Source organism: Camellia sinensis, chromosome 8 (genome assembly GCF_055761805.1).
Source record: "Camellia sinensis isolate YWXY chromosome 8, ASM5576180v1, whole genome shotgun sequence".
Taxonomy (NCBI): Eukaryota; Viridiplantae; Streptophyta; class Magnoliopsida; order Ericales; family Theaceae; genus Camellia; species Camellia sinensis.
This window is the reverse complement of record NC_138968.1, coordinates 38,183,547-38,194,310: the sequence shown is the minus strand read 5'-3', so window position 1 is coordinate 38,194,310 and position 10,764 is coordinate 38,183,547.

Below are 10,764 nucleotides of genomic sequence, written 5' to 3'. Positions count from 1 at the left end.
ATGTGCATCCTCTTCCCATCAAGCCTTGGAGACCTAGGCTTGACTTGGTTCGAAAAACTTCCAGAAGGCAGCATAGCCTCCTGGGCACAATTGGCGGAGGCGTTCGTCACAAGGTTCAGAATGAACACCAAAACCCCGGTGGAGATTGACCAGTTACTCTCCATCGACATGGGCGAAAAGGAGACACTAAGATCCTACAATAGTCGCTACTGGGAGACATTCAACTAGATTGGGGACTGCCCCACCAATCTCGCCATTGCACAGTACAAAAGAGTCCTTCCAGTCGGAAACAGACTAAGGGACTCAATCACCGTGACACCGCCCCTCACCATGGAAGCGTTGATGGAAAGAGTGCATCAGCACATCAGGGTGGAAGAGGATGGTGCCGGTGCCAAAACAAAATCTGGCACGACCGCAATACCAGATAAGAAAACCACAGCAAAGATCAACGCGGTAGAACGTCCGAACAAAAATGAACGAGGCAGGCGAAACAACGGAGAGGACCAGGATAAAAGATGGTTGAGAATCCACACTGCCATAACCACGGTATTCAAGAAACCGATCTACCGGATTCTTAGTGAAATACGCGACGAACCTTTCGTCAGATGGCCAGCTAAGCTAGGAGAAGCACAGAAAGACTACGATGAAAGGTCACGATGCACCTTCCACAAAGAAAAGGGGCACCGCACTGAAAATTGTATGCCATTGAGACAACATCTGGAGGAGTTGGTGGTAGCCGGTCACTTGGATAAATACATTGAAGGAGGGACGCAACTAGCCCCCCAGGACCATAATAACCCCAATGGAATGCCAATTGACGCCCCACCTCAAGGAGTGATCAATGTGATACTTGAGTATTTGAACCTGAGCGTGTATGTGAGCTCAGAGGGTCGATCAAAAAGGCTGAGCACTTAAGGGAGGTGCTAAGTACCCAACCTACCATCAAAAAGGGGAGAACAGAGGCCACAAGCGTCATGTCTTTTTCAGACAAGGACTTGGAAAGAATATATTGCCCTCACAACGATGCACTGGTCGTCACCCTCCGCATCAAGGATTATGACGTCAAACGAATTCTGATAGACCAAGGCAGCTCGTGTGAGATAATGTACTACGACACCTTCAAAAAACTGAAACTGGAGGACAAAGACCTGGCACCGGCTGTATCCCCCCTGATCGAATTCAACTCAATGCCAGAATGGCCAGTCGGCAAAATTATCCTGCCAGTCAGGGCAGGAAGCGTGACAAAACAAGTGGAATTTTGGATATTGAAAGTCCCTTCCACTTACAACATAATCTTGGGAAGAACATGGCTCCATGCCATGAAATCAGTAGCATCATCCTACCATCAAGTAATGCGGTTCCCCAACGGAACTGGAGTAATTGAAGAGGTCTTTGGAGACCAGATTATGTCCAAGCAATGCTTTGTCACGGCTAATGGCAGCCGCGCTGCCACGGGATATGTTCATTCGGTGGAAGAACCTGAGAGTACTGAACTGTTCGCAGATGTCGGCAGAGCAGCTGATCAAAAAGCGATGGAAGATTTGGTAGAAGTAAAAATAGATGAAAAGAACCCGGATAAGTTCTTTTTGCTCGGTTTGTCATTATCCAGCACTGAAAGATTAGAGGTCTTGGAATTCTTGACCTCTAACATCGAAATGTTCGCCTGGACACCCTACGACATGCCAGGCATTGATCCAAACTTCATCTGTCACCAACTCAATATCCACCCATCTACCAGACCAATCATTCAGCGCACTCGCAGATCGGCACTCCACCACGCCGAGATAGTGGCGGAAGAGGTGAGAAATCTGCTAAAGGCAGGAGCTATCAGAGAGGTGCACTACCCCAGATGGATTTCCAACACAGTCGTGGTACCAAAGAAGAATGGCAAATGGCGTGTCTGTGTCGACTATAAGACAGTCAACAAAGCATGCCTAAAGGACAGCTTCCCCCTACCACGGATAGATCAACTGGTAGACCTGACGGCGGGGCACAACCGACTTAGCTTTCTGGATGCGTACAGAGGCTACCATCAGATTGCCATGTACGAACCAGACCAGGAGGTCACGTCCTTTACCACTCCAAGAGGACTGTATTGCTATAAGGTCATGTCCTTTGGCCTAAAGAACGTAGGGGCAACATTCTAAAGAATGGTCACCAAGATGTTTGAGCCGTTGTTAGGCAGAACAATGGAGGCTTACATCGATGACATGGTGGTCAAGAGAAAGGATAAGAATGACCATCTAAGGGACCTAGGTGAGATGTTCCAGATTCTGAAGAAGCACAAGTTACGCCTTAATGCATCCAAGTGCGCATTCGGTGTAGGATCCGGCAAATTCCTAGGCTTCCTAGTGACCAACCGGGGTATAGAGGCAGACCCCTCCCAGATCAAAGCTATTCAGGATCTGGAGAGGCCTAACTCAGTAAAAGAAGTACAGCATCTCACCGGCATGGCAGCTGCACTCAACCGATTCATTAGTCGGTCGTCAGACAGACTACGACCGTTTTTTCAAGCATTAAAAACTAAGTTCGAGTGGGACGAAGAATGCAACCGCGCTCTGGAAAGCTTGAAAGAATACATGTCTTCTCCACCACTACTGGTAACCCCAATACCTGGAGAAGAACTCTTCCTATACCTGGCAGTCTCTCAGCACGCAATTAGCGCAGTGTTGGTTCGTGCGGAAGGAATCCAACATCTGCCCGTCTATTATGTCAGCAAGACATTGCTAGGTGCCGAAACAAGGTACTTGCCACTGGAAAAACTGGCATTGGCCTTGATGATGGCCTCAAGAAAGTTATCACACTACTTTCACGCCCACACTATAGTCATCCTCACAGCATTCCCATTAAAAGCTTTGTTTGAGAGGGCAAACTTTTCTGGGCGAATCTTGAAATGGGCGGTAGAGTTGGGACAATTCGACATCAAGTTCCAACCCAGAACCGCGATAAAGGCCCAAGCTTTGGCAGACTTTGTCGCAGAATTCACCCAAGGAAGTCATCATATCTGCCCAGTCGACCTGACTGATACAACTAAACCAGGGATAGAAGTTGACGCCGGAATAGCGCAACCCCTAGTGCAGGATATTCAGTCAGACCCCAAGGCAAACCAGAATAAAGACTTGGTACAGTCAGATAGCAAGGGGCAAACAGCAAGCATGGACCTTGAAGAGAACACCAGCAACATTCTTGACCCCACGACATCATCTGACCCCTCCACTTGCTGGAAGTTATTCGTTGGTGAGATGTGGAAGCTCTTTGTGGATGGAGCATCCAACCGGCATGGTGCAGGACTTGGCATAGTCCTCATATCACCAGACGGCCTGGTTGTGGAGCAAGCAATCATCCTTGGCTTCCCAGCATCAAACAACGAAGCGGAGTATGAAGCACTTCTTGCAGGACTCAAATCAGCATTCCACATGAAGGCCACCGAATTAATGGTCTACAGCGACTCACAACTGGTGGTAAACCAAATTTCTGACGACTATGAAGCAAAGGATGACAGGATGGCTAAGTACCAAGAATTGGTCAGAACAGAGATCAAGAAATTTGAAGTAGTAAGGATAGAACAGATTGGCAGGGAGGAAAATAGCAGAGCAGACGAACTAGCAGGCTTTGCGTCAATGGCAGATACATTCATCCCTCACCCACTACTAATTGACTACCTACCAAGACCAAGCATTGAAGACCCCGAAGTAGAAGAGGTATGTTGCGCCAAATTAGGCCCCTCATGGATGGATCCCATCATACTGTTCTTAAAAGACGGCATCTTACCAAAAGACAAGAAAGAAGCCAACAAAATTCGAGCAAAGTCGCAGCGATTCTAGCTCTCCCCATCTATGGCATTGTACAAAAAGTCATTCTCAAGACCTTATCTAAAGTGTGTCCACCCCAGTAAAGTAGAAGCATTCTTGTTTGAAATACATGAAGGGGTGTGCGGAAGCCACCAAGGAGGAAGATCGTTAGCTTACAGAGCCATTTCGCAAGGATACTGGTGGCCATACATGCAAGCAGACTTAGAGAAGTATGTGAAGAAGTGCGAGAAAAGTCAGAAGTTCGCACACCAAATACATCAGCCGGCCAGAGAACTCCTACCATTGTCCAGCCCATGGCCCTTTGCAATGTGGGGCTTAGACATAGTAGGACCGCTTCCAACAGCGCCCGGAAACAGGAAGTTCTTTCTCGCAGCAACAGACTACTTCACAAAGTGGGTGGAAGCAGAAGCATTGGCATCAATCAAGGAAAAAGATGTGAAGAAGTTCATCTGGCAAAATATCATTACTCGATTCGGCATACCTAAAGTCCTAATATCAGACATCGGCACCCAGTTTGATGGCAGAATCTTTAGAGGCTTTTGTGAAGAATACAAGATAGAATTCTACAATTCTACACCAGCATATCCTCAAGCAAATGGCCAGGCAGAAGCATCAAACAAGGTCATCTTAGATGGACTAAAGAAAAGGCTAGAGAAGGCAAAAGGCAAGTGGGCAGAGGAACTTCCTCATGTTTTATGGGCTTACCGCACCACACCTCGACGATCAATAGGAGAAACACCATTCTCCTTAGCCTGCAGCATGGAAGCAGTAATCCCACTAAAAGTTGGCCTTCCCACAATTAGAAGCGAAAATTTTGATCCAGACTTGAATGGAGAAGCCATAGCATTGGAACTCGAGCTCGCCGAAGAAAGAATAGAAAGAGCACTGGTTCACATTGCCTCATACCAACAAGAGTTATTTAGGAAATACAACAAAACAGTGCATCCAAGGCAATTCAAGATCGGAGATTGGGTGCTGCACAAAGTGATGGGAAACACCTTGGTACCAGGAGATGGCAAGTTAGGGCCTAATTGGGAAGGACCTTACAAAGTGATCGGATTAGCTGGCAAAGGGGCATACCACCTGGAAGATGAGGACGGCAAAGCCATTCCTAGGCCATGGAATACTGCCAATCTCAAACTATTTTATTTTTAATTTTTTTTTTTACAAGTATGTGTAATTTTTCTTTTTCTCAATAAAACAAAGTCGATTCTTTTCCGCATAGTTATTTTTTGTAAGGGATTGTATTAAAAAGTTAAGGACATCAAAAGCAAGGTTGGCTGGAAAAACCAATCTATAGGTTGGCTGAAAAAACCAACACCCCTCCTAAGCTCAGGATAAGGATCCAGGCTGCAGGACGTTTGGTCGGAATAACTAAACACTTTACTTTAGGTTGGCTGGAAAAACCAATCTAAAGGTTGGGTGGAAAAACCAACACCCCTCCTAAGCCCAGGATAAGGATCCAGGCTACAGGACGTTTGGTCGGAATAAACCAAACACTTTATTTTAGGTTGGCTGGAAAAACCAACACCCCTCCTAAGCCCAGGATAAGGATCCAGGCTGCAGGACGTTTGGTCGGAATAACCAAACACTTTACTTTCGGTTGGCTGGAAAAACCAATCTAAAGGTTGGCTGGAAAAACCAACACCCCTCCTAAGCCCAGGATAAGGATCCAGGCTGGAGGACGTTTGGTCGGAATAACCAAACACTTTACTTTAGGTTGGCTGGAAAAACCAATCTAAAGGTTGGCTGGAAAAACCAACACCCCTCCTAAGCCCAGGATAAGGATCCAGGCTGCAGGACGTTTGGTCGGAATAACCAAACATTTTATTCTAAATTGGCAGAAATAACCAATTTAGAGGTTGGCTGAATTAAACCAACTCTTTTACTCTTTAGCCGAAGTAAGGACATCAGGTAAAGAGTGGTTGGCTGGACTAAACCAACTCTTAGTACTCTTTAGCCGAAGTAAGGACATCGACTAAAGAGTGGTTGGCTGGATTAAACCAACTCTTGTATTCTTTAGCCGAAGTAAGGACATCGGCTAAAGAGTGGTTGGCTGGTAAAAACCAACTTAGAAGTTGACTAGATTAAACCAACTCTTGGTACTATTCAGCCGAAGTAAGTATATCGGCTAAAGAGTGGTTGGCTAGTAAGCTCAGTCAGATTGCTCAGCTAAGACCGGAATAAAGTATCTCTACCACAAATATTGTGTTTCAAGTTGCAGTTAGAAAGCAAGCACAAACAGGAAAGCAAACCGAGATAACAGTTGGAATAAAAGAATTCATTGAAAAACTCATTACAAGTGCAAACATACAGATCAAAACTGGAATAAGTGTCGAATACAGAGGAGGGGCCTCAGCCCGGTTACAAGACCAAAAGAAAAGAAGAAAATACTAAAAACAAGCAAATAAGAAAAAAGAAGATACAAAATCAATTAAAGAGATCATCCAGATCAGCATCCAGCTCAACTCTGAGTCCGGTCTCAGCAGGAAGTTCGGTCATAGCCAGAACTCGGTTGGGCTCAGTTGAAACAAGCTCCTCTAGGTTCGGCTTAGCTGGAGACACGACTATAGCATCAGGTGCTGGGGGATTGGAGATCACTGGAATTGAAGGAGTAGGCTAGCGACCGGGTTGGGAGTCGTCTTCAGAAGAAGAGCCTTCATCTCCACCTTTTTCAAGAAATTGCTTCTGAAGGTCGGCAGCATACTCCGCCAGTGAGACCAGAATGAAATACTGAGGAGCATTGTAGACCTCGGTTTCGGGCCCACAACCGAGCTGCTCTATAGCACCTCTCTAGCCGCACTTGAAGAATAAATCCTTTGCTGCTTCACATTGTTTGATATAAAGGGCTTCGCCCTCCTTGAAACCCCGAAGCTCGGCGTCTTCTGCCTTCTTCTTCAGCTCCGTTATCTCGGCATCCTTCTTACCTTCGAGCTTGACTAGCTCACGAAGGTACTTATCCTTCATCACAGTTAGGGCCTTCTGTTTGTCTGCATCGGCCGAGGTAACTAGTCCGGTCAGACGAGCTACCTCGGCCTCTAGCTCGGCTATTTTCTGGTAGGACTCCTTCAGTTCGGTTGTTTTTGCTTCAACCTCTGCCATGGCTTGCCTTGTTGTGTTCCTGAGCTCCAACACCTTTTTATGCGCAATTTGGCTCTTTTGCACAGCCTGAAAAAGAAACTAATGACAAAACCGAACAGAAAGTTGGAAATATTTAGAGAGACAAGAAGAACGACTTACCAAGATCATTGATTTCGTGGACTAGTGGATGGCCTTTAGCTCGGTCAAGTTCTTGTGGTGCTCCATGTCAGCTGGGAGGCACACACTCTTGGCAAGGTTGAAAGCCATCAGATGGTCTTTTTCAGCGACAACTGAATCAGTGTCCTGAATATCACGGTTCTGGAAAGTCAGTTTGGGTGCCCATTTGGAAAAGCTGGCTCGGTCGGCGTGCTCCGGTTACGAGCTCGGTGGAGGGCTTGGTGGCAGAGTGGTTTCGTCTTCATTAACTAAGCGTTGTTCGGTCTGGGTAGTACGGGCGCGCTTAGTTCGTCGTGGTGAGAAGGGTTGTTGTGATGGTAGGGCCACCACGGTTTCTTGTGTTTGGTTTGGTGGTGGTACCTCAGCCCTGTTTGTCTCGGTCAAGAGGGCCCTGACTCTGTTTCTCTTGGCCATTTCTTCTTCAGCAGTCAATGGGATTAGGTTAATTTGTGGCAAGGTTGGGTCCGGTTCGGGGGCGTCCTCCAACAAAAAGTCAATTACTCTAGCTTTTCGGCAGCCGCTGTATCTGTATGTCGGTTTGAAATTTAGAAGTTTGGCCTAACTTCTTTCTGGAAAACGTAGTGCGGCGCAGATAGTGTTCAGGTTGGGATAACTGTACAAGGATTGAAGATGGGCTGAATTTGCATAAAGAAGACAAGCTGTTAGTTCAGATCAGGAACAGGTGACCGAAATAAAACAGAAGCATGCAAAGAAGCCGAAGTAATTATACCAGGTTCTCCTTTATTCCAGTTTATACTTCGGCTAGGGATCTGGGCTTGCTGGTCTTCAAAATTGCTAGACACCCAGAAAAAGTCATCATCATTCAAGTCTTTGTCCGGTGTGTCTTTTATTATTTTTTCTCGGCGGCGGTGTATTCTAAGATAGTAAACCCAGCCGTCTTCTTTTGACCCTATGGAGTACTGGTGGAAGATTTCGGCTAAACCAAGGTTAATGCCAGCTCGGCGGTTTAGCTCGGCTATGCCCATTATTATGCGGTATGAGTTGGTGGAAAGCTGGGTTGGGCATATTCTCGTTTGCCTAAGGAATTCACAAATTAAGGGTTGGACTGGAAATCTTAGTCCAGTTTCTATTATTGATAAAAGGGTAAATGGTACAAAGCCCTGGTTTCCCCAAGGTATAGCATCTTTTTTGGCTAAGGTTAGGTGGACATCGTCAGGGATGTTATAATCCCTTCGGAATTCGGCCAAGCCACCTGGTGTTTCTACTAAAAACCTATATTTACCCATTTATTCCTAAGTTATGTATAAATTATGCTTGGTGCTAGCTCGATCAGAAAATGTTGTTGTGTAGCTCGGCTGAGCGATCAAAAAGAATGCCTGGGCAACCTAAGTCTGTAAAGTGAAAAACAGAAGTGTTAAGCACAGATCTTAAGACCGTACTACAAAGTAAAAACAAGTTAAGTCCTACTTCGGCTTTGTGAAATGTTGCAGGTCCTATCTCGGTTTCAGCAAGGTGCTTGGTAGCTCGGTTGGGGCAAGTGATTTGTTAGACCGGTTGAAATTCTAGGGGCAGCTTTCTTAGTTCGGTCTGAACTAAGCGTGCTGGTTTAGCCCCAAGATAGTTCAGTCGGAATTGAGGCCTTCAAACACACTAAGTGCAGAATTAATTCGGTTTGTTATCTCGGCTAAGATAAATCAAAAGATGGTTTTTTGACTTGTTAAAACTACTGGTACAAGTGTTGGTTCGGTTGAATGGTCTGGCTAGACTTACACATAGCATAAACAGTATCCTAGTTCGGTTAAGACGTGTTTATGGATCAAACAAAGTGTTCTACAGATTGCTTCGTAAAGTTCATGGGGTTCTCATGAAGTTTTTTCCCAGAAAACGTAAGGCATAAAAAGCAAAAACAGTGTTTTGTAAAAACACATGAACAGATTGCTGTGGATTGTATAAAGCAAATACGAAAACAACAAAAGCAAGAAAAATGAATTTGAGTGACTTACTAGATGAAGGGGCAGAAGCACTGAAGATGAAGCAATGGCAGTGAAGAACACGAGCTCCTTAGTTACAAGAAGGACAATGGAGGCTCGAAGAGAGAGAAGGAGATGAATAGTGGTGTGAGTGATTCAAAAAGAGAAACAAAAAGAGTTTGTTTTGATAAGAGGCCCAAAATTTGGACGGGACTGTTCAAAAAACACGAGGTACGATGACGGCATGACAGCTACCTTCAACCAATGAGAGTATGCCACGTGTCCTTGGGATAAGAAGTGATTCAGTTGCTGTGATTGAAGAGACGTTTGAACCGAACAGGTACAGCTCGGTATGAGCCTAGCTCGGCTGGAAAGGCTAAAAGAGTTTTTTAGCTCGGCTAGAAGACAAGGTAATCCCATCATGCTGCGCAGATGGAATTAAGGGGCAATTGAGAGGGTAATTTATATGAATAAATTGGGCCGAGATTGGGTAATGGGCCGCTTTGGGCCGAAGTAAGAAAGGCGGAGTAAAATGGCTTTTTTCATTAGCTCGGTCCAAGAAGGCCTTGTTGTTATCTCGGTCGCCACGGTCAAATTGGTTAACCCGGTCGTAATCTTTAGCCGAGATATACAGAGCCTTCTTCGGGACTTTTGTTCTTGGTTAGCTCGGTCTAACTCTTCTGCGAATTGCTCGGTCTTGGCATGCAAAGCCGACGTAGAAGTGAGGAAGTAAAGAGTCGATCTGACAGTTATCTCGGTTGTATGGTAGTCCGGCCATGGTAAAACCATCTCACTTGGTTTAAGCAGTGAGGGGGGTGTTGAAGGATAAGCATTATCCTTCAGGAGTATGAATCATAAGAGGACTCTGCATGGAGAAGTAAGAGTCCTACTTGGATTGTGCCACACGGAACCTATAAAAGCTCACAAACATCACCTATGGAGAGGTAACATACAACTTTGATACACAGAGCTTTTTGTCTACTTGTCTATTTTTGCTAACTTAGGCATCGGAGGAGTTTCCGGCACACACCCGTCGGTTAGCTCACGTTTGTGTTTTCAGGGGGCAAAGCGACGACGTTTGGAGGAACGCGGACTTGATCAAAAAGATTATACGAGAAGGTTTATTTCTTTCCCGTACACTCGATGATGGAGTTTATTATTCTATCATATAGCAGAAAAACAGATGTAGGTCATAATAGTACGATCCACAATCAACACTCATAGCTTAAAACATTAATTGAGTTTACAAGGTATCGAAAAATCATAACTCCTAGTTTTTGGTTCATTAACCATTAGCATGTTTTTTCCTACATGTTGAAATTCATGAAACCTATTTTTTCCTATTGAAATTCACCAAGGTTATTTTTCCTATTTGCTGAAATTCTTAGAACCTATTTTTTCTTATCTATTGAAATTTAACAAGCTTGTTTTTTTCTATTTGTTCAATTTTTTATTCTATCTATTCAAATTCTCATACACAGAGAAAGAGAGAGAGAGAGAGAGAGAGAGAGAGAGAGAGAGGTTGTATTTGTTGAAATCATAACTTCTACTTGTAAAATACACCAGCTCCTTCCAAACATGAACACTGTTGTTATCCTCAAAATCACACGGCCTCTTTTCATCAAGATGATCTCAACGAAGAGCTCACGCTAAAGCTCATAGGCACGTATGGGAGTCTGTTGGGATTGAACAGATAGTCATTTTGTACGAGACTGTCCTTATGGGTTTAAAAATGTCTTTATGAGCTTAGTAATTTAGAGCAT